The sequence below is a fragment of the Acartia tonsa genome, chromosome 5, assembly GCF_053477335.1.
Source record: "Acartia tonsa isolate MP-2025a chromosome 5, ASM5347733v1, whole genome shotgun sequence".
Classification (NCBI taxonomy): domain Eukaryota; kingdom Metazoa; phylum Arthropoda; class Copepoda; order Calanoida; family Acartiidae; genus Acartia; species Acartia tonsa.
Window position 1 is genome coordinate 17,305,127 of NC_137264.1, and position 25,917 is coordinate 17,331,043.

The 25,917-nt window shown below is 30.0% G+C and overlaps 1 protein-coding gene across 6 annotated transcripts in view; it reads left to right on the plus strand.

The window, feature by feature from the left end:
• The window catches only part of LOC145318889 (proton channel OtopLc-like), a 101,459-nt gene that overhangs the window by 30,616 nt on the left and 44,926 nt on the right, over nucleotides 1-25,917 (plus strand). For 2 of the 6 annotated variants that reach the window (XM_080160559.1, XM_080160561.1), the window contains exon 1: nucleotides 14,202-14,370. The exons of 3 other annotated variants lie outside the window; for them this stretch is intronic. The gene's annotated coding sequence lies outside the window, so the exon portion shown is untranslated. Of the gene's footprint in view, nucleotides 1-14,162; nucleotides 14,371-25,917 lie in introns of those variants that run through there. One more of the 6 variants, XM_080160560.1, reaches the window with a different exon arrangement.

Below are 25,917 nucleotides of genomic sequence, written 5' to 3' on the forward strand. Positions count from 1 at the left end.
AAAATTTGACTCTTTTCCGATAATTGGGAGAAAAAAAAGATTGCCTCTGTTTATGGAAAACCTTTAGTAAGACTGCTAATTTTTTTGCTAGATATATATAGCAAATGATATTTGTTTATTCTTTTTGCCCAATTTTATTCTTAAATCATGTATTTTCTGAAGATTTCAACAATTTTTCATATGTTAGTGTATCTGCATAGATATATCAATATTTGGTAACTGATTTTACGAAATTAACGCAGGTTTTATATTTAATTGTAAACCAAGTTTGAACATTTATTTCAAAAGAGGTGTAGTACAACAAAATTTTTGTAGTATAAATTTCGTTGTTTTTATGTGTAAGCAAAGAAAAGGGTGATTTTTCCTTAGTCTTATAAGTGCACAGATTGTTGTGGTATTTTTGTGAGAAGTGGATCTCGGCATTCTTAATTAATTCATTTCTACCTTTATGGAATTTTTAAGGCATTATTCAATGAAAATTACTTAAAACATAAGAAAAAGTAAATAAAAATGCAATTTGAAAAATTAGCTTCGCGATCACTTTAAACACATAAGGCCTAAGATATGATATCCCAAAAATCTTTTGTCAAAGTCTACTCTACACCTAGCGCTGGCGATTTTATTTTTCATGGGTATAAAATGCATGATTTTAGAAAACTGACTGGCGCTAGGTCTAGAGTAGACTTTGACAAAAGATTTTTTGGATATAATATCTTTGGCCTTATGTGTTTAAATTGAAATATGCAGAAGAGCTTAAAACCTGCACATTACTGAGATATTGTTAAAACCGCCGTGCTACCGTTATCTGTTGATATTTTACATGCCTGGCGCTAGGTTACCAGTAGAGATAGAGAGCTGAAATTTTGTACATATATTTCTAGGCCCCTAAAGTAACTTTTTAGGTTAGCAGAAGATTGAATTTCGAAAAAGGGTATTTTCATGAAAAGATCTAATGTGTATTTTTAACTTGATTCTTTTAAATTTAACTATATATATATTTATAAACTTACTTTGATACCAGTCAAAACTGAAACTCAGTTTTGGCTCTTTCGTTTACACTAATTTTTACATACCATTAATATTAATATTAATAATATCTCAAAAACTGTTTTTAATACTACAAGAAAAGGGGTTATTACGTAATCGCCTTTCAATTTCCTTTTTAAAAGCGAAGCTTTTTTAAAAGCGAAGCTTTTCTATAATTAGGGTCGGTCCGTCCGTCCGTCCGTACGTCCGTCCGTCCGTCCGTCACGGATAGCTTTTTTCGGTAATTTAGACATGTTAGAATTGTCCTATCGATTTCAAATTTTGCATGGTGATTCCTTTAGTAGTTAGGTACGATTTAGAAAGCGTAGCAACTCTATAATCATTACCTAAATGTCCGTACGTCCATTTTAAACATGTTGATTTTTTTACTTTTTTAAATAGCTTTTTTCGTTAATTTAGGCATGTTAGAATTGTCCTATCGATTTCAAATTTTGCATGGTGATTCCTGTAATAGTCAGGTACGAGTTAGAAAGCGTAGCAACTCTATAATCATTACCAGAATGTCCGTACGTCCATTTTAAACATGTTGATTTTTTTTTACATTTTTAACAACAAATTTGTATGTGATCTAATTATCCGATTGGTCTGATTTTTGGTATACTGATTCCTGGGACAACAAAGTACATATTATAAGCGAAGCAACTCTATAATCAAGTCCTAAAAATGTAAGTATGTCCATAATCATTATCCTGTATCAAGCAGTTTTTCAACAAATTTACTTACAATTTTGCTTTTACTCTTATACATTCGCATTCTGACATTATACAAGTGTTAATGTCCGTTTGTCCTACCGTTTCAGAGCTTCGCTTTTATGGATGTTGTCATCCTTGTTTAACAGCATTAACATAAAAGTGGAGTGGATTGAACATTGTATGGTAGTGAAACAAGGGTAAAACTAATCATAACGGCGAAGCACACAACTTCTAAAATTAAAAGCAAGGAATAACAATGTTTCTCCCTTGAAAATAAGATCGAGTCAAATCGGGCAGCGGCTAACGAGATCTTTAGCTTTAAACGGACAGATGGACAGACAGATATCATTCTATATTGTAAGTTTTATTGTACTATTCTTCTTATGGACATGATCGTTCTTGTTCTCTAACATAGCAATTTACTGATTTGGTTTTGCATAAATGTATAATGTATTGCAAAATTACAGATTTTTATAAAATTAAACAATATATGTTGCAATAACGTACATACATAATTAAGCTTTAAATTATGTATTGTATTACATTTTGTTTCCAAAATCTTTTTTTTCTTTAAAAAAAGTAGTGTGTATTGTTTTTATGCATCTTATTCAATAAAAAACATGCAGTTATTGCAATCAAATGAGAAAAATCAATATCCTGATATATAAACTTTTTATTTTAAGGCCAAACTGTTTTCCAAAGTTAATATATACCTTACTGTAATACAGTGTTTTACTCAAACATCTTTAGCATCTTATATTTAAAAACCTCTTTGAAACATTAATTTTTCACACATGCCCCTTGCTCTTTCTTCTAAGAATTACAAGACATACATATATAAATTTTAAAGAAATGATATAAAAGAGGAAATTATTAAATAGATTTAAGCAGAAGCATATATTTAGGCAATAAACAAGAAAATGATTAAATTTTCGTGCATTTATTACAAATCTGTCTAAAAATTTGGACCCTTTTTGATGAATAATCACTTTTTAAGCATTCTTCATTCTTTTATTAGACCTAACATCAACGTTGTATTTCAAATAATTTACAAGCAATACTAATTACGATTTCCCTAAAAGTTCCTAGAGAACACCCCCCCCCCCTTATTTTTGAAATAAATTGAAAATAAGAGAGGGGATGGGTTCTTTATGTCTAATCCCTTCGTGGGGACGTTACACTGCAGGACCTTTTTTGTAGTGCCCTCACAATGAAGAGCCACACTTTACCCATTATAACCTAACTTAACCTAGCCAAAAAGAAAACATACGAAAATCTACTACCCTTTTACATTTATTTTAGTTTATTTCATAATGAGAGAGTGGAGAAGGGGGATCTATGCTCGACTCGATCCTTTGACGAAAACTGCTTTAGCTAATTACGTAGAATTTTGCTTATCATAATTGAATTACATATTTAATTAAATATTCAAAATCAAGCAGAATCATTTACTATGTAGTAACATTTTATATTGAATTAGAAACTAGTGAAACCTAGCATTGATTTTTGGTAGGTTTTGGGAATGTTGGTCTAATTTTCTAATTAATGTTTTTAAAAGCTAGAAATTTTAAATGATTAAATGACTTTAAAGTTCAAACCTTTATCCACCACTGAAACAATCAAGCAATAAGTACGGGAGGAATTATTTTCCCAAACAATCAAAAAAAGAAAACTTCAAGGTTGATTTTTACATTGAATAGAGGTATTGATAGATGTAGGTAGGGACCGACTTTGGACGGTTGGGGATCTTAATTATCATGGTGTACCTTTGTGTGAAAATGGTTTGCGTATGTGTGTTTGCTAAGGTCTTTTAATCGGCATGACTGTTTTTTCAACAATTTTAATGGAAGCTTATTTTTGTCCCGAGAAGGTTGTAAACTACTATTGGCGAGGGGAGTGGTTTGAGCTCTACCCTTTGCAGATATGACCCCAAGAAAAAAAAACATCAGCTCAAACATACCTTTTTGAGGCAACCCAAATTGTTCAATGGCATTTATTGATTCCTGTAACAAAAAAAATAAGGCCCTATTCTAGAATTTTTTATTTTTTAAATTTAGATTCTCAACCAACTTATGTTAGGGTAAAAATATAATAATAGAAACCTGTTTCGCCTCATAAATGTGGCTACATTTTTTATATATCACTTTGGTCAAATCTAAAATCATTGCATGCACAGACAAATAAAAATTTATACCGACTACAGGCATATCATGTAAATAATCAGTAAAATTGTTAATAAAAACTATTTTACCTAATATTTTTGTCGCATTTTGATTGACAGTATTAAACATTTTTATTTGAGTATAAAAGATTAAGAAGAACCCCTTCTGTAGATAAACATTATTTGTTAGACACTTTTAGTTTTGAACCAACCAATCAAAGTTTTAGAAAAGTAACCAAAGTTGCTTTGCCAACAAACTTTGGGTATCAGTGTAATTTACAGTCCAATTTCCCTCCTTCTATAATTGTTTGGCCATAAATTATTTCCATTGTATAGAAGTTTTTTTGGGCCACTTGATTTGTCACATGGAACAAAGTGCTTATGACAAAGAAAGAAAGGAATTGGTGAAAGTAGAGCTGTGAAACTATTTACTTGTAATCCAAGATAAGGTATATAATTGGATTTTACATATAATAAGCCTATTTTTATATTTATCTTTCTAAATAAGATATGAACTTCTTGGTACAATGAGTTCACTTATCGCAAAAATTGCATATTATTTCAATAAAAATTACTACTTAAGATTTAAAGTAAAAAATTTAGTCTAAAAACAAAACTTTAAGCTTAGATTTCCTGATTAGCCATATCTTACTCCTGGTCTATATGGGCTGTGATCCTTGCGCCTGGCATTGACCATTGTTGGTATATTCTACACAGATTGCCACACTCAGAATTTACTATTATTGATTTAATTGTACACACTCAGACCTTACTATTATTGTTGATACATTGTACACAGATTGTCACACTCAGACCTTACTACTATTGTTGGTACATTGTACACAAATAGTCACACTAAGACCTTACTATTATTATGAATACTTTGTACACAGATAATGACAATCAGATCTTACTACTATTGTTGGTACATTGTACACAGATAGTAACACTCAGACCTTACTATTATTATTGGTACATTGTACACAGAAAGTAACACTCAGACCTTACTACTATTGTTGGTACATTGTACACAGATAGTAACACTCAGACCATAGACGTCCAAGGGGGGGGGGGTAATGGGGTAATTACCACCCCCCCAAACGAATTTGGGGGCACCCCCAAAATATTTTTCATTTTACCCCTCCCATTTAAAATTTACCCCTACCTTGGGGGTGTCGTAGGCACCCCCAACCATTTAGGAGGGGGTATTTACCCCCCCCCCCTCCCAAACAATTTTATGGGGGGGAAATACCCCCCCCCCAAAAAAAAATAAAAAATCCCTAACAAAAAAAATTTTGGCTCACAGCGGGCGTTTTTAATACTAAATATTAATACATTATCAAATTATCCCCCCCCCCAAAAAAAAATTTTACCCCGGGGGTAAACAAAATTTACTCCTGCCAACAGATTTCACGGGGTGTAATTACCCCCCCCCCCCAAGCAAATTTTACCCCCGGGGTAAAAATTTTTGGGGGGGTAAAAAAAATTTGCGCCCCTGACTCAGACCTTACTATTATTGTTGGTACATTGTACATAGATAGTCACACTAAGACCTTACTATTATTGTTAATACATTGTACACAGATAGTCACACTCAGACCTTTCTATTATTAATGGTACATTGTGTACAGATGGTCACACTCATCACTCATAACTACTACTACTATTGGTACATTGTATACAAATAGTCATCCTCACTCCTCAGACCTTAATATTATTGTCGGTTCATTGTACTAAAATATTAACACTAAGACCTTACAATAATTGCACATTGTACACAAATAGTTACACTCAGGTCTTATATGTTAGTATTGTAGACAGATGAACTGATTTACTTTTATCTGAATTGATTGACTTTTGTAATTACTTCTTTTTCTTTACCCAGCCAGAAAGTAGCGTCACTATCGCGCTACTATAGCGCACGATATCATGTAGCAATCGAGCACGAGTTCTTACGATATCGCTAAATAGTCGTCCAATGCACATCGACGATATGTTACGATAAATGGTTGAAAAGGTACTTAGAGCTGCGCGGTACACCCTCGAAATCGTAAGCGATATCGTAAGGCTCGTAAGCAATATCGTGCCAAAATCGTGAATAAAAAGTATATTTAAAAAATATTTAACATCGTGTAGTTTAATGTAAGGAAAAGGGTCCATAATACAACCACTTTCATATTAATCAAAATTTGTATATTTCATACAGAGAGAGAGAGAGAGATAAAGGGTCCCAATCTATGTGAATATTGTGTACTCAATAATTGTAAGGGGTGATATTGCATCTATTACCATTACAACTAGAATAGAGAGGAAGTTGTGTTCTACTGAATATTGGTTATTTTAAGTACCATTAAGACATTTTTGTACTTTTATTGTTGTTTAAAATGAAAATGCTTTCAAAAATTTTTTTTTTAATAATAGATCATTAACACATTATGATATTATGTCATACCAGTTTTGAATTTATTTTGGTTGATAACAAAAAAATTCAAATTGTCTACATAAAGTAATGGGAATACCTAGCGGCAATTTTATAAACTATATTTATCACACAATGATTTTGATTATAAGTTGATTGTGTGTCCGTTTGTAAGTGTGTGTTGACACACATAAAATGCTATTGTTTACGATTTCTTAGGCAAATCGTGGTTGCCGCGATTTTTACTACAAAATCGAATTAATCCCTAGCGGTTTTTTTCGATTTTTGCTATAAAATCGTAAATAAGATTTTCGCGATAAAATACTACATATCGGATGCGAGTTTCCTTACGACGTTTCTAGCTGGGTATATTATCTACTCGCCTATTTAATTTATTATTACTGAAAATTCATAGTTTATTTAATAATCTAAATAATTTATTTAATTTTATCAATGAATTCAGTGCAAATCTGTATATTGTCGTGTATAACAACCTATAGAACATTGTAGATGGCTAATTATGTAATCATTATACAAGCAGGGAAAATCTTGCGACATATGGTCCAAATACATTGTATACACGTTTACAGTCAGTTCTTATCTGATCATTTTTGGAGAAAAGTTGTTGTTAAATGTCGTCTTTGAAGTTTAAAATTTATTAAACAAAAAAGTTTGGTTTAAGTGGCTGTATTTATAGTGTTTGTGTGAGAGTGTATGTCTGTCTTATGTAAATTCTAGAAAGCATTTGTAGAAATCTGGCTCAGTAGTTCAACAGTCATTGTGGAAGCTAATTAGGATCTAGGGCAGGTTTATGACTATTTTCAGGAAAAAAGATAAAAAAAACCTCACCAAAACTCCACCCTCTTCCCAAAAAAATCTTCTTTATTCACCATAACATTAAAAATAGAACTTCCATCCCCAAAATACTAAATACTAAGGTCCAAACTGTCGGTACTCACGATTTAGAATATAAAAATAAGCCCTAGCATGAGCCAAATGTCGTCCTAAATGCTGAAATCAACTTCTGAACAATATACTTATGTAATATTTTTGTATAAAATTCACCAAACCTCTACAATGGGGTTTGTATCTTTTGAAAATCACGCAACCTTTGCATAGAATTATAATCATCTCATATAAAAAAGACAAAGTAATCGTTGAAGCTCACTATAGTTCCAGGGAAAGTTTTTAAAGAGATAAAAAAGAAAATGCTTATAATTTATTAATATAAAGTACTTGTTTGAAGCTAAATATCTTGGAAATAACTGGTAATAATGTGTTGCGCTTTCCAGGGATTGAAGAAGGAGGCCAAGAACTTAATTTTCAGTTTTGTCTTGGGAATATAATTTTCTTTTTTTAGACTTATTTTTCAGAATATTTTTAGTTCTTATTATGAGTAGGTAATTTTTAACCATAAACTATTCTGAACAGTTAGTTAAAGGGGACTAAATGTTTTAAATCAAAAAAGCACTTTGATTTTTAGTAGCTAATAAAAGAAGATTACATTTAGGAAATGAGAGGACAAAAACTAAATCTAAAACTAGTTGCATACACATAGTTTGCAAAGGATAGTTGTTTTTCTTGTGGGGATATAAAAGGTAAAAACAGGACACCCCTGTTTCGCACTATGTATAAAACCCTTATTATGTTGTTGAAAATTAAGCTTAGAGAAAAGGAGAGATGGTTCAACTAGAAGGAAATTAGAATAGTTAAAAAAACTAAAGTTTATGAGCATTTTACAGATGAAAGACCAATTAACTGGATTGATTTATAGAGTATAATCGCCACCAAAAGAGAAACAACAAAATTTCTATATCTATCATTATCGTGTTAAACATTTGTGAAGGGTGTTAAGCTAATTTATTGGCGGTCCTTAAATTAACTAATCAAGATATATGATTGATACCAAATAGATTGGATTCTTTAACAGAAGATCAATTTTGAATGTTTAAGTATTGTACTTTCTGTACTGCTATTTTACCTAAACAAATTATCAATAGTGGAAAATAGTATTATGTACGATTATAAATAAATAAATGATACCTAGCAGATTGGCTACTTGGCGTTCTCCTCTTGTTTTTTATCAATTTTGAAAATTTGAAGTACAACCCCCCCCCCGGGCCCCCCCCCCCCCCCGACAACGAACAACTATTTTAGGTTAGGTTAGGTTATACGCTAGGGAGCCGAGCGCTGCGGCTAGGCAGGCAAGGGGGCCGAGCGCTGCGGCTAGGCAGGCTAGGGAGCCGAGTGCTGCGGCCAGAGTTGTTCGTTGTCGGGAGGGGGGGGGGGGTACTCAAATTTACAAAATTGAAAAAAAATTCTAAGAGGATATTACCGGCTACTTTAATTGTTGGCCATTATAAGATCGTTTGTGCATGCTATTTTTCAATAAATAAAAATTTTAAATATTTTTCTTAATAGTTTTACATAAATTTGAAATTCTATACTAATCTTTAAATTTAATTTTTTCGGCGGTTTCCTCGAAGTTCTTAGACCTTAGTGGAGCATATAAAACCGCCATTCTTATTTTTTAATAAATTGAAAATAAGAGAGGGGGCAGTTTTTCTTTTGTTTAATACAGTTGGTTAGCTTATGTTAGGTTTTGGGAAGCCCCGCAGGGTTTAGACCCCCCAGAGGGATCTTACATTGGAAAGAAACTACCCCGTCCCCTTATTATTTTCATTTCGCGTTGAAAGAGTTTGTAATCTTTAATATGATTTGCATGTTATTATTTAAAATCAAATGAATTTGAATATAAATTTATAAACTATAATCTAATATTATCAATATTTGTATTTTTTTTAGATAAGTTAATATAAATCTGAATAAGTAATGCAATGTTTGTTTGTTTATTTTACTGTCTACAGATTATAGAAAATATTTGGTGAGGTTATTTTCCTTAAAGTGCTAAGTAGAGTTTAGAAACCCCCCTCCCCCCTCCTTATTTAATATAGCGGCAGGGTGATTTTGTGTGTTGATTGTTTTAACTTATATCCAGTTATGATCGATTAAATAGGGTCACCCTGCAAGGTTACAGCCCCCCCCCCTCTCCCCAATGGCTTAGGATTAAAAATGCCCCACTTTTGCTCACCAGACGCTTTAAAACAAAGCATTTTTGAGGAAATAAAAGGTGCAGATTGAAAATATAAACATTTCTCAAAACTTTTGTTTCGTTTACGGGAGAGTTATTCAAGAAAGATTTATAAATACATTTTTGATCTTGACCTAATCGAAATCTGTCCTCTAGAATAGGTGTTCCTTTAATTAATCAAAAAAATACTAGAAACAAGAATTTAAACTTCAAAAAACAGATCTATAGTATAGATGTATATGCAGATAACTACCTCCCCCTTTTGCAATGACCTTTTTCCTCTGCTAGCAAATTGTTCTATGCTACTTGGATGTGTTAAAATTCCCGACACCATTGGTTGATTTTAGAGTCGCACAAGGTCATTGGGATAGGGAAATACAGTTAGTTAACCCCTTTCCCTTCAAGTGTTTTACTCTAATTCACAAAATTTATTTTTATTGAATGATTTAATCGCCAATACTTTTCAACTATGGTCTATTCTTATGCCACTACGTTAAATCAAGTCAATACTGCAGAATATATTAATTAAATAAAAATGCCTGCCAAGAAATTGTTATTTAAGTTCAGTTTAATATTGTTAGCTTGTTATTGCTGCGCTTCTTGGTGAGACATACACGTCATTTTGTACCTTTTTTTACAACTGATCTGTGTTATCATACACAAGAAATGGCCAAAACAAAAATATTGCATTAGGTTTGTTATTAATATTTTTAAGTTTTTGGCGTAATCGTTGGAATGTTTATATGCAGTGTGTGTTTAACGGGCATAGCTAGAAATTCCGGGACTCAGGGGTAGGTACATTGACGGAAATTTTTCTTTTTATTCAAAGAACAATCCCTCTAAGGTCAAGGCTGCTGTTGATGAAACTATAAGATCATATCCAACACCCAAGTGTAAATGATAGGATGTTTGCCCATGTATTATGGGTTATAAGCCAAGAAACAGACAAAAGACAATTCTTTAAGACCTTTCTTTATTTTAAATGGGTAACTATGAGAAGGAGTGAATCTATATTCCTCTGACCTGTCCTTGCATATGTATATTTACAGTAGTTTCCTTTAGGCAGAGCGAAGTGCTCGATTTCTAGTATGTTTCTACAATACTACAAATATGTAATAATTACTATTCAATTTTATAGATCTTTTATATGATATTGGTGTTAAGGTTTTATTAAGGAATTTAAATAGTAATTGTCAATTTTCCTTATTATTAAAATACGAACATGGTATCCATAAAATTTAATTACTAGAACTGGCTGTATCAAATGGTAACTAGATTTCCCTAGCTACTTAATAACCCATCAATTTTCCCTCAAATGGCTATTTATATACAAGGATAGGTAACAAGATACATCTTCACTTTTAACAGAAGCACAAATAAAATTTTCTTGGCTAAACTTAGGAGTTAGGATTTCCTTAACCTTGCATAGACAGAAAGGAGTATGTAAGGAAACCCAAAATACTAAGCTAGTAAAAGAAATAATTTTTACCCAGATTTTAAATTATTAATTTTATTTTAGTTAAGATATAATTATAGAGTTTAACATTGCTTTTGTTTTGTTTTTCAAAGTCAGGGGTTTGATTACTTTATTTCTTCAAATTTCGGTCATTTAAACTTAACTTAGTTGTTTAATATGATAGCTAAACTAATATTATTGGCTTTTTCTAAAAGATTACTAGCTTCATTTAATTTCTGTATACTTATTCCCAATCATGCATATAAGGTCAAATTGGATTGAGGGTAGGAACAGATAAATTATTATTTGTTGTGTAACTTCTCTATAACTAACTTTATTGCAGACAAAAATTTGTACAAATGGCTTTAGTATTATTTATATTTTTAACATTATATTTTCAAAAGGTGTCTTAACATTTTATTATAAATTGTCACTGTAAATCAACTTATTGTTCTTTATAGTTTTAATTTGATAAACACATTTGATCTTTTACAAATTTACAAACCCTTTTTCGCTTCTATAAATTGTTCTTTCTAGTTTAAATGCAAATATAAATCAAATGTTTCCTATTAGAAGGCCTACAGTTATACAGAATAAAACTTAGTAATTCATTAATTTAAATTATCTATGCTTTAGAATCTTCATTGCGCCCCCCTCCCCCCAAGTATGTATATAGCATATTTTTATAAAGTTAATAAGAACAAGTAAAAAGGCATCCCTTTAATTCGTTTTCTCGCCCATAAAAGAAATATATATATAGTTTTTTATACCATTTAAGGGGAAGAAAAAGTGGTATATTAAGTTTCTAAGAAGTCATAGTATATTATATGTTTAACAAGTACGAATATAAGTAGTAATAGCAAATAATAAGTAAAAACTGGGGAAAGAAAGCTAAAAGCATTAGATATAGCATTTAGAATTAGAACAATGAATGTACATAGATTAGATAACAAAAAAATAGTTGAGGGTTAATTTTTGATTTATATTGCTCTTCTTGTAAACAGTTTTTTTTAAAATGAATTTATGGGTTTAAATTTTATTAAATACATAATGTAGACATACAAAACGACACTTTTTAGAATCTATACTGTTAACAAAATGAACTTGCTCCATAGAGTTTAACGAAAGAATAAAACGGTATCGTAACACTTTATTTTTTTATCCCTTTTTAAAGCTACTTCTAATAGAGCAGGAAAAAAATCAAAGCGAAGCATACAAACGTATTATTTGAATAAAATTCAGATTTAGTCAGATACATTTGATATATTTTCCTGTCTTCTTTCCAAAGATTACTAGCCATGGGAATGAGTGGCACAATGTTAGGCATGTAATTTGGTTGGAAGATTAATTTTCCTCACTTGTCTTTTCCCCGATAATTCCTAATTATTAAGTCAGTAATAGCTGCAAACTTTTGAATATTACATACACAAGAAACATATCAAACCTATTCTGATAATTTAGGACAATTAGTATTATAAGTATAAAGTATGACAAGAATATTGTTTGGTATTCTGCGTATGTGATTTCACACCAAATAAAATTGCGTCTTGTCCATCGCGTAAGATTTGTTCCAAGAAGGGAGTGAGCTCAAGAAGGCATCCCCACCCCTCTCCCTCCCTCTCTCTTTTGCGTAAAAGGGGGGGGGGTTGAGAGATAATAAAGGATAAAAATTATCTATAAAGATTTATAAGGGCACTATGGGAAAAAGTTAACAATTCAAAAGTTTTTAGAAAAAAACTATATGATGCATTATAAGTTTCGTTTTTCACAGCAATTTTTTTTTGTAACCGGTTTGCCTTCAAAGATTGTAAATTTATATGTAAATTAATATTTTCAATTAGAAGTTGTATTGATAACTAATTATTTTATTTTTAACTAACCCTAAAATTTACTATATAGTTTCGATTTGCCATGATGTATTTCAAGAGGCTATGCTTTTTAAAGCCACCATAAAATCATTAGTATTTTTAAAGTGCTTTTTTTTTTTTTTTAAATTTCTACTTGTAGGTTTAAATGCTTTAATTCTTGCCGTGTATATCTTCAAATTATTTTAATATTTTATTAGTTTAAAAGATCTATTAAACAAAAATCAAGTTTAGAAATACATTTTTCTAAAGAAGGTGTATCAACTTTTTCACTTTTTTTTTAAGATAGCTAGCCAGTTCTTTTAGTAAGTAGTAGATGTAAAATTTTTCATAGAATTCAGATATGCAATCGGTTTTTTTTGTAGACCTCTTATTTTTTAAGTAATTTAAGTTTTAAAAAAAAATTAAGTCGATTTTAAGATACTAAAATGCAACAAAAAAAAGAAAGAAAATGGCCATTATGAACAAAAATAGTAAGATCTTTAATTTGACACCTTACTTTTTCAATTCTGTCAAGTAATTATTGAAAAAAAAGATTTTTTTAAACCCACGAGAATAAAAACTTTGAACAAAATTTTATCATTACCCAGGCATAAGAAATAGGCGTTATATATACTGTTAGAATGAGAAAAATATTACAAATCCATTCTAAGAAAAATTGAAATAAAAAGTTTACAATATAGTTTATAAACTACAATAAAGGAATTATATGAAAATATTATAAAATATTATACAGGCAACCACCTTATTTTTTGAATTGAGAATAAAAATGGGAAGGGGGTAAAGAGGGGGTAACTAGGGGATGACGAAAGTGTTGCCTGTACAACAAAATACAATAGGCCATTTTTTCATTTTGTATTTTTTTACTTTTTTTCAATTTTGCTTACAATGGATTCGTAATATTTTTCTGATTCTAAAAGTATATATGAACCCATATTTTTTTTACCTGTGAAATGATAAAATTAAGTTCAAAGTTTTTATTCTCGTTGGTTTAAAAAAATCAATTTTTTCAATAATTACCTGACAAAATTCAAAAAGTAAGGTGTCAAATTAAAGATCTTACTATTTTTGTTCATAATGGCCATTTTTTTTCCTTTTTTTGTTGCGTTTTAGTACCTTAAAATAGACTTAATTTTTTTTTAAAAAACTTAAATTACTCAAACAATAAGAGGTCTACAAAAAACCGATTGCATATCTGAATTCTATGAAAAATTTTACATCTACTACTTACTAAAAGAACCGGCTAGCTATCTTAAATAAAAAGTGAAAAAGTTCATACACCTTCTTTCTTTATAAATTCCACTGTGTGGGTTTTACTTGGGGACGAATGGCGATAGGGGAAGAAAATGCGTAACAAAGCGGTATTTCATGAAAAGGGGAAGACACAAAACTCTGAGAGAGAGAGGAAAGGAGTGAGAGAGAGGGGGTGAATTTTGTGTAAAATTTAGAATTAGTAAGTGGTCATACGAATCTTTGATTCTTAATATTACGACATTTATAATGATTATGTGAATAAATATTTAAAAAATACTTTGACATCAAAATCAACGGATTTTAGTGATTTGTGAATGAAAATAAAGCTAATAAAATTACTTTGGGTTTAAGTGAAAATTAAATACTTCAAATGATGTGTCTTTAGGTTTTAAGATATTTTTGGTTTAATAAAAATAACGATAAAAACTAAATTAATTCTATAGATTATTATTTTAGAAATTAATATAAAGCCATCATTTAACACAAGATTATTATAAATCTATCTGAGCCATGTTATTATAAAAAATAACCCTTTGAATTTTTTAAGACTCAATATAGGATTTTTAAGCAGATCTTTTAGTGAAGCTTCTTTACAATTGAATATGTTGGTCTTTTATTTGTCTTGAAGGGTTTGGACATTGTATTGTGTAAATTATGAGGAGGGTTTGAAAATAATGTTAGGGTGTAGTTTTTGGCGAGTTGTTGTTTTACCCTAGGTCATGCTAGGTTTTATTGGTCTTCTTGCAGGGGAAAGAAATCAAGAAAAAAAATTATTTTTAATTCATTTTGAAATTAACGGGAAGGTGGTTACGTATCAAAGGCCAGTTTAAGGGAAACCACCAAAAGATGTTTACTGAATTAACGATTTTTATGACTGATGTAAATTAAAGAAAAACTTCGTTTTTTCAAAAGGACAATAAATAGTCTTGTAATGCCATATGTATTGGTTTAACTATTTAACTAAAGGAGAAAATGTATTCTCAAAAACAATTTGAAAAATCTTTCAATTACTGAAAAAATCCTCTAATTGTTTTATGTATTTTATAGTTGTGTTATGTATAATTAGAAGATTTAATTAAAAACATGAAATGTTAAAATGAGCTGTTGTATTAGGTGAACCTTCGCAAATTGCAAAAATCTATGTTCTACTTTTCGCATTATCCATTAAAACTCATGCAAACAAATATCTTTTTTAGGATACATCTCTCTCTTTAGCTTTTAACACCCTTATCAATTGAGTTTTAAAATATCAAAACATACTTTTTACACAATGTATTGAATTTGGTTGTAATTTAACAAAAGGTTAGAAAATTAGGAGCCTGTCACCTTCTTTTTAAGCAAGGAATAATCTAATACTCCTTGTCCCAGGGCCGTTGGTTCAGACAATTTGGTTGCGAATTTTATGCCCTTTAAATTAATCTTTATGGATTAGGCCAATAAGATCCTCAATGTTTTAACTTATTTTCCTAAGTTAACTTAATTTTTAAGCTTTAATAAGGTACCGCTTGATAAAAATAAATCTTTTGAGAAAGTTATATTGTATAATAACTATGTGCAATCAAATAAGCAAAAGTAGCAAAATATCAACAAAAAAACAATTATCGACATAAACTGTCATTTGTCGAACTGCAATTTCAATATTTTATGTGTCGACTATAAAGCTTTAACAAAAATGTGGTCGTGGCTGCAATAATATCAACATGCTAATTTCGATATAATGAATGAAAAATTTCTGTCTATGATATGATTTTAACAACAACAAAAAGTAGTCATTGCTGATTTAATTTTGATATATATACAGTCTATCGTGTATAATAACTACAAAATAAAATGTGCGTCAATTAAAGAACACCAAAATAACATATCTAAGATTTCCCCCTCTGCTTTTATTTATAGTCTAAGAATTAAGGTATGCATAGTATGAACATTTTTTTTATTTTGAAATTAAGTTATGTATTTCATTTTTCCTTGTCTTAGTAATCTGAATGCCTATTCAAATTTAAACGCTTAAAAGGATAAAATTGCAAAATTGTAGGTCTAATCTAAAGTTTCAGGACTTTCTTATAGTTTCTTTTGAATAAGTTTTTCTTGATTTTCATTTACAATCTATAAGGATATATTTTCAATTGGTATTAATGATTCAGCTTACCTTATTGTATCTTTCATCCCCGAAAGAAAGTGAATCTTTGGTCTTGAAAATGAAAAATCAGGGAAAAAGGATGGGACTATGAACGATTAATTTATCCTACCTCCAATTCTTATAAAAAAAATGCTTTTGGAAGATATTCGATGAGATTACTTTTTCATATTGTTCTATCTAAAATCATTCTCTCTTTCCCTGCAAAATGGAAGGAAAAATGAAATATCTCGTTCTAATTAAATAGCAGTGTTCAAAAGTTTATAAATTCTGGACTTAAAATGAGCTTACATAACATGTCAATTCTATGTATATTGTATATTAAAGGGTTGTTCAATTGATTCGAAACACTTCGTAGGAATTTGCCATGAATAAATAAGCGAAGTAATTCTTTGACATTTTCTTTATTTGTTTATGTTTATGTTTATGTATGATGTCTTTTCTATAGTTACAAAGTTTTGAGTATAAAAAGGGGGAAAAATATTTAAATCAACGACTTAATACTTTTAGCTTTTATTAAGTCTTTACATTAAAATTTTTCCAACTTATGGCATAAAAACTAAGAAATGTATCAATAGAGATATTTTCAACTAAATTATTTTCTCCCTAGGATCTTTTCATAGGGATCCAGCGATTTAGGGATTGATAAACCTACAGTTTAATCATTTTGAGTTAGCTGGTGCAATCAGAACATGCCAACTATGTTTCAAGTGGGTCATTATTAAATGGGGGATTTCTTCTTTCCTTCTTAAGTTCTAAAGTTTTTAACATACTGTCCTACCATTTTTGAGATTTCAAAAATTCTCGTCATATTACTTTTTTTCTGATCTTGAATAAAAATCTTAAGATGATTAAATAAACTTTGCTTAAACCATCAAGTTAAGTAGAATTCAGCAATAATTTTTAAAATGCTTTTCTTTTCATTTTATTAAATATTACTAATATAAAACTATTTTAGAGCCCTTTGCTTTTCCCTTTCACCGAGTGACGCTATGAGGAGAAGAATTTTTCATCTGTTTATAAAGTTTCTATGTCAGATGGTTCATATGACGGGGTCTGAAGTTGTTTCCTATTATAATGTGACAGTATAATTTCTTTCTAAACTTACTCGACACTTTGATTTGATAAAGCTTGAATCATTATCTTTACAGGAATCTGGATATAGCATAATACATCATTTATTTTACATTGATTCTATAATTTTATCGAAGGCATTCTTAGAAAAAAAAAATCTTTTTCGAGTTTTTAGTAGATTTTTTGTGCTCAAGTATTTTTTGCAGTTTTATGAAGTTTTTTTTAGAAACCGATGCACAGCAAGACGGGAAGAAAAGAGATAGTGATATATATTTATTAGATAGATAGAGAGAGAGCAAGGAAGAAAAAGAAAAGGAAAGAAATGTATTACATAAAAAAGATAATTTTTAAGAAATTTCTAATATCACTTCAGAATAGTTATTTATTGAATCGTATTATAGACAGCTTTTCGCGGATATCAAAATGAAAAATTATAAGATTAAAATCAGTGTTGTTAGCCCCAATGGGCCTCAGGCCCTGGCGAACAAAGCTGGTATCAATTTTATGATTTTTATTTTAATATTTATAGAAAATTGTCTCAAATACTATTAATGTTTTTACAGTATGGCTGAGAACCGGTTCTGACCCACCGGATATTAATCGGTTTCGAAGCCATCCTAAAAAGAACCCATTAGCAAACGATTTAGAGGGATGGTAATCGCTAAGACTTGAAGAAAGGGAAAAGGAAGGTTACTGCTGTAGTAATAATTTACAAATTTGTTCTTTTTACTTCTTATAATGTGATATATTTTGCTGAAGTAATGACACACCAAATAGACTTTCAAGTGCCTATCAGTAAATATATGAATCATAATTCAAATGTAAATAGTTTATTGACTTTAAAAGCTATTTTTATTAATTCATCGATTAATCTGAAACTTCAGATTTAAGGCATTTTCAAATTAATCAAAACCGTATTTTCAGCTAAATATGCTATAACAAAAAAATAGTTTATAGATCTTTTGAATAATATTGATGATGAGCTCTTTGATGGAAAATGTGCTACTAATGGCTTAAAATACATTTTATAATTTATTACTGCATCCACATTCCACATGCATAAAACAAGGATAACAATATTTATAAAAGCAAAGCTCAACAGTAGGACCAACAAACATTAGCGCCTAAACAGTGAGAGTACTTTAAGAAACAGTTTATTTATAGCTACAATTTTAACAAATGCTTTGTAAATCATTGATGCCATTAAATTACTTAAAGGAAATACTTAAATATCTATGAATTGATTATAGATATGCAAGTTACCAGGGGCGTCCAAGCTTTTTATTTTGGGGGGGGTAATTCGGTTTTGGGGGGTAAAATGGCGCGCGAAGCGCGCCGCAAATTTTTTTTTTTTTTTGGGGGGGGGGGGGGTAATTCCCCCCCCTGAAATCTGTTGGCAGGGGTAAAATTTGTTTACCCCCCCCAAAATTTACCCCCGGGGTAAAATTTTTTGGGGGGGGTAATTTAAATTTTATCAAAAATTTAGTATTAAAAATGCGCGCGGAGCGCGCAAAAATTTTTTTTGTTAGAGATTTTCTATTTTGGGGGGGGTATTTACCCCCCAAAAATTGTTTGGGGGGGTAAATACCCCCTCCTAAATGGTTGAGGGTGCCTACGGCATCCCCAGGGTAGGGGTAAATTTTAAATTGGGGGGGTAATCGCCCCATTACCCCCCCCCCCCTTGGACGCCTATGCAAGTTACATTATACCTTATCGTACTAGTCATCACTTTTAGCAAATGAAAGTGCGGGCTTAAATTAAAGTGTTTCTACGCTTTATAAGTTGCATCTCAATATTACAAGACTCATCGACTCAATTTTGAAATCGTTAGCACGATTCTAGCATGTCTAAATTAACTACTAAGCTATATTTTATGGATGTACCAATCCTAATTGTAGAGAGGTTTGGCTTATACAAAACAAATTATGAGTAATTATTAAAAACAAAAGAGCCTAAAGTGCAAGCATTATAATTAAGTACACCCTGATTAAAGAAAGTTGAAACGGTATTTTTTTTGTGACAAATTAAGATAAAAATTATCACAATAAAATCAAAATTGGATCATGGAAAGAAAGCGAAGTAGCGGGTTTCGTCGTAATTTTAAATAAGCTTTTGATTTGAAAAAAATGTTAAGTTACATAACAGAATGATTACATTCAATGATTTATTGACAATACTATTATTGGTCTTTTAACATACAGATAAATATTATCTTGCTACTGCTTGCTATTGTACTTATGGACAAAAAAACTTGTTTTTTTCTCGGAATAATTGACTATGTGTATTATTAATTTTGCTAGTTTTAGTGAAAGTGAATTGTTTAGGTCTTTTTCTTTACTGCCTCCAGAATGAATTTTTATGCCCTGTAACAATTTATTGCGTCCAATTAATGGTCTTAGAGTTATAGTAGCGTAGCTACTCCAATAATAATGTATTTTAGAACTTTTGGATCTACTGCAGTTCACGGTAAAATATTGCTGGTAAGCAATATTTCCAAAAATCTATGAATTTTAAAGGCTGCTAGCTGCTAAACGGCTAAACGTACAGATCATACCCGCACACCATTTTAAGCGGCATAAGAAGGCTTACAAATAATCTGGAATAGTCAAGATCCAATTTTGCACAGGGAAAGCTTCACTGAAAAAAACGCGTAAAATAGGTCTTTTTTAATTATGTATTATTGATTTATGGCCATTCCAGATTATTTGTAGGCCTTCTTATGCCGCTTAAAACAGTGTGCGGGCATGATCTTATCTGTACGTTTAGCCGTTTGGCAGCTAGCAGCCTTTAAAATCCATAGATTTTTGGAAATTGCTTACCAGCAATATTTTACCGTGAACTGCAGTAGATCCGAACTTTCCTCTTACAATCATAATATGAGCGAAATGTGCAAAGTGTCTAGTGTGACGTCATAAACATTAAGGGATATAAGTTTTCCGGAATTTTAATCTAGGGAGTAGATTTGAAATCTGCATCAAATTCTAAGGATTTTTTATAAAATTCGTTTTTTGTATAATTCTTTATCTAAAAGCGGAAATACAAATTAAGTTAATTAATTTTGGCATCCGTGATTGGTGGATTTAAAAAATCTGCGCTCTGATTGGATGTCGTACATCATTCAACCAATTAGAGCGCAGGTAGTTTAAAATCCACCTATCCTATTGGTCAAAATTAATTAACTTAAAATGTATTTCCGCTGTTAGATAAAGAATTTTACAAAAAACGAATTTTATAAAAAATCCTTAAAATTTGATGCAGATTTCAAATCTACTCCCTAGATTAAAATTCCGGAAAACTTATATCCCTTAATAAACATACCATAAAGAGGAAGGATGAGAGGAGAATAGGGAAAGGAAACCTCTAAAAAAGAGATTGATAATTTTGTGCATTTCTCAAAATGTGCATGTAATTTCATAGATTTTTAAATGTTTTAATAAATAAGAAAATACGTGTTAAGAAATGTAACTCGACAAAGTGTCTCAAAATCAGCCATGTGACGTCATAAAAATAAGAGATTATCCATCTCTTTTTTGGGGGTTTTCTTTCATCTTCTCCTCTCATCTCCCTCATTTTCATGACGTCACATGGCTGATTTTGAGACACTTTGTCCATTTACTAAGAAATTATATTTTAATATGTAGCTCTGGCCCCCAAATTGTTTGTATTTGATTCTAAAGACAGCACAATTCTTTTAGTCTGATTTTTAACATTCTTAATCTAAAAAGAAAGATTACAAATATGTTTTTTGTGCTTAAGAAAATAAAAGAAAGTATTTTTTCGCCATTAACTATTTTACAGATGTTTGTCAGCCACCATAATTCAAGGCTGGAGTTCATCAATGTTTTAGACATTTGGGACTCTTTTGTTGTTTTAAATACAACAAGTATGACAAAACACAAAAAGGCAAAGCTTTAAATAATACCCCAAAATAATAATTTTTTAGAGTTGCTTCTACAGGGTTAGAACTCTCCGTAGGAGTTATAAAGTTACAAATGTGTTCCTTTTAGCATATAAAATAGGGATTCATATAAATGACAACGGAAGATTAACAAATCTTTCTCCTTAATCACAATTTTCAAAAATTGAGGGAATATTAAACTTGTAAGGGAGCATCGCTTGGTAACACGTCTCTTGATTTTTCTCTGGTTTCAGACATTTTGTCTTGTTATGAATTATCATGTATATTGTATAAGTAATAAAACGTTGACGTATCACTGTTGATATTTAAAGGATTGCGTTGACATTGTTCTTTCTTTAATTTTCATGTTAATTAGGTGAACTTAAAAAAAGTTCTTACGCTTACAAGAGTAGTATCAACACTTACCAGTATTTAAAAGAAAAAAGATCTTGATATTACCGTTGATTTTATGTCATTCCAGGAAACATATACATCAAATAACTTTAACCTTACTTGATATTATATATATCTATAATTTTATGTTGATAAAATAGTAGCTCGTAGGTTTAACAGGCATCAAATATTAAAAAAACAGTTGACAACTTTTTAAAAATTTAACCTTAAATTTCATTAAAACTTAAATTGTTGTTAAAATAGTATTTAATTGCCATAATTTTCTACAATTTAAATTCAAAATAAGCATGATAAAAATAAGCAAATCACCATTACTCTTATGATTTTAATTTCTTGATTTTATCCCGAAAAAAAAGTTTGTTTATGGTTGTTAATTTTGTTAGGTACAATTATTCGGAATAAAAAAGAATAACTCACATGTTATTAAAATCCCCTTGATATTTAAATCGATACCACTGAACCAAATGAGAACAAAATTTTCAGGGAAGTTTCATATTGATCCCGGATGGTTTTAGCCTTTACAATTTTTTAAAATCAAAGTTGTTAGTTGTTTGCAGTCTATTCAGCCGTTGCCTCTTTTCTTTTAATACAGAGTGACAAAGTGGTAAGGGCAATGCCTCTAGTTTATTTAAAAGATTTCATGCCTTAATTTTGTTGATTTGTGTCCTTGTTGTCCTTGAAATTTCTTAATTTTCCCTTCTTCAATAAGATGATGACTTTATCGTTGCTTCAATGATTTTATGTTTATATTGTTAGAGTGCAGCTTCTCTTTTAGCAAGTTTTGACAGTATGTAAACCGAATGTTTTTTTATAATCTTTAAAATGGGGAAGGTTTTAACTATTTTTAGAGAGGGTACCTTCACTCTTCAAAAATAAATCATATTGTTCATACTGTCATATGTTAATAAGTCGTTTATGCGCTCTTTTTCAGGATATTGCTTTCATTATCATACTTTATTAAACCAGGAATCTTTTTTCAAGTTTGTAGACAATGGAACCTAGTAATAGTGTCTAACTTTTTATCTTTGTGACGTAACAAAAATCGAAGGATGAGAGGGGAGGTGGGAAAGGAAACCCCTAAAAAAGAGATAAATTTTTGTTACGTCACAAAGATAAAAAGTTAGACACTATTACTAGGTTCTGAAACAAGTATTATTAAGAAACCTTCTTAATTTCCGTTATCTCGGTTAATGAAGAATAAAAGCACAATATTTAAAATAAAAAAAAACATTTAACAGTACAAAAAGAAATCTTTTAAAGACAATAATAAAATTTTAAGTTTTTTGATTGCAAATAATTATAGACTTATTAGTTTAACTACAGTAGTTCCCATAACTTTCGCGGGAAAAAATTAAAACACGGACACAGGTTTTCAATTGTAGAAAATTAAATATATAAATCTAAAATGATTTACAGTTTAATCTCTACAAATATAATAAGTTTAAATGTATTATGGAATTTAGCTATTTTCAGACAGTTTACTTTACAATTTCTGTAAATAATACACTTAATAAAGATCTTGAAATACAACTAAATAAAACATATAATATAAATTTTTTTAGTTTAAATTACACAGCATATAATTTACACTCGGTAACGTTCTAATACAAAGAAATTGGTTAGGTTAAGTTGGGTCACTTGAGGTTTATCATAGTTAAATTGAGAAGAATTTCCTCCAGTCAAATATGTATAAAATTTAATTTTTAGATTAATCGTCCTTGTCTCTGCAGACTTCCTATTTTCTTTTATTAATTTTCCAAGATTTATCTCATTTAAGGATAATTTAAAAACAAGTATGTTGGCTTTCGTTCCAATGTTGAATTTTTTTAACATTAGATTATAGACATGACTAATAAAAACCTCCATTTACCATGCAGCACTAGCTTTTTGGTGAAAACAAGTGTAAATAAACTAGCCTGTCAATATATTCTACATAGATTTACTTATGTGGTATATCATTTTATAAGCATACCTAACTTTAAGTGAATACCATAGGCGATCATACAGTGGATGATAAATTGATGATGAGGTAAATTACCCTAGATTTAGACTGAAATTGTTTAAGATTTAATCTTGTATTAACAACTGTGTAATGGCTTGGGTTAAATAAAGTCAACAAAGTATGACATTGAGTAGCTGCGCTCTAGAGACAATTTATTACTTAATAAATATATTCTCACAATGTTCTAGGTGCTTTGTATGAATGTCTATCTTTTTATGTCTTACTATCTGCATTTTCTATCTATTGTCTATCCATCACAAGTTATAATGTTACCCTTTAGGATATAAACCAGTGGGTGTGCATTCACTTACACATTAACAACTTATTCTTTAGAATCGCATATTATTTCAACAGCACAATTTTTTCTTCTCCTTTGCTTACTCCCACTGAATTAAAAATCTCTTAGATATTTCCTATTATGTCTTTTTGGTAAAAATAATCACTCTGGAGACTTTGCAATTTACGGAATGAATATACATCAAACAAGAATTTATGTGCATTAAATTAGGCTAAATTAACCAAGTAACAAGCATGGCAACATTAAAAGGAAGAATCATACTATTTTCAAAAATCAGTGGAAAAACTAAGGCTTCAAAAAAATTAATCGTCTTAGAAATCAACATTTTAATCCTTTCATAATGCAAAAGTTTTGATGGGATTACTTAATAAACAGGCTAAAATTATTCTAGTAAATATAATCTCTATTTAATCTTCGTAGCACATTGAAATTTGAAAAGCCTAATCACATTGCATTGTCCAGACAAAACATAATTGCGGCGCATAAAAGATGAATTTATCTTTAAGAGGCAATCAGATGATTACTTTCATATTTAAGAAAAAACTTAGACATCTTTTCATTCAAGGAATAAAAAATATATTAGCAGCGCAGCTATTGTTTAGTTTTAGATCTTAGTATGACTGTCTACTTTTATGCAATAGGGTGGATTCTTTGACCGATAAGCATGTAATATTCTTTTAATAAATCGCGTTGTCAAATTGTCAGTCTATTTGTCCTTACCGCTATGGAGAATATTAAGTTGGTAAAATGTGTAATGTAAGTGTAAAACCATCTTTTTTTTATGATATCCACTTACATTTAATTGGATAATTTATTATGAGAATTTTTATTATTTCTCTTTTTATTTCTTTAACGTGCATTTGATACTTAAAAGCTATGAAAAGTATCTAAAGATTTAATCAAACTTTATTATCTTTAGATTATCTTAAATGTAATCATTATAACGAATTCTAAGTTCGGTCAAAATTGATGTTATAACACAATTACATATCATAGACGTAAGTAATAATTATCCTACCCTTCAAATAACATAATTTTTACAAGCATTTAAAGAGAGTTAAGTTATAAAATTTTGTAAATACGATGATTGACTGTCTGTTTCGAGAATAATATCTCTTAACAAATGAAAAAACGCTATAGTAAATTTGTTACTTGGGAGGCAACAGCTAGTATAATACATAGAATAAAAGAATGTTTTCCCAATTATTCTATTATTCTTGATCATTTGTACATTAAGCTTCCATTTTTATCGTTTTCTAAAAACAAATCTTCTTTAATACATTTTCCCCAATCCTTTAACTTAAAAATCTATCTATATAACATACGATAACTTGATGATATAATAATAAAAGACGTGCTATCCTTTCCGTCAAAGTACCACGGAACCAGGACCGCAAACTATTACTACAGGACAAAGCGCCCCTTTTTATTTCGCTTCGTTAAACACAAGCCAAATCTTCTTTGCTAATTGTTTTTTTTTATCATTTAAAACATATTATGATAATAATGTGGTAATGAATGCACACTTCCTGATAACATAATAACAATACGCGAATGAATGTTTACCGAGAAAGTTATTAGTGACCAATAGCGAACAATAATTAAATGCACACCTTATTATTCAAGGTAATAACTCAGAAACAAATTATTAACATACATATTTATTCAGAAATTACAAATTGTTTTCAATTGCAAAGTAAATAACTGAACAATCCTACCAATATGTCACTTGTGTAATGTTCAAGTTAATAATGGATCAGATTCTTCCAACATTGTTTTTTTTATTGTTCCAATTATGGCATTTGTTATATTTTATATAATTTTTTGTGACAAAGACAAAATATAGAAAAGCTTAATGCCTGATATTGCAGCTCTGAAAGTTAATATCGTGACCAAGGCCACTAGTTACTATAATCCTAGCCCCCGGCTAGTAGACTTTCATTTCAAATGGTACATCTTCCAATTATGAAGTAGCATAGCTACTTTCATATTGTTTGAATTGTCCGTAAGTCTATTTCATTTTGGCTACTGAGTTCAAAACATTTTGTAAATAAAAACCTTACATAATGAACCAAATAAATTGAAAAATTTTAAAAAAAGTCGACATGG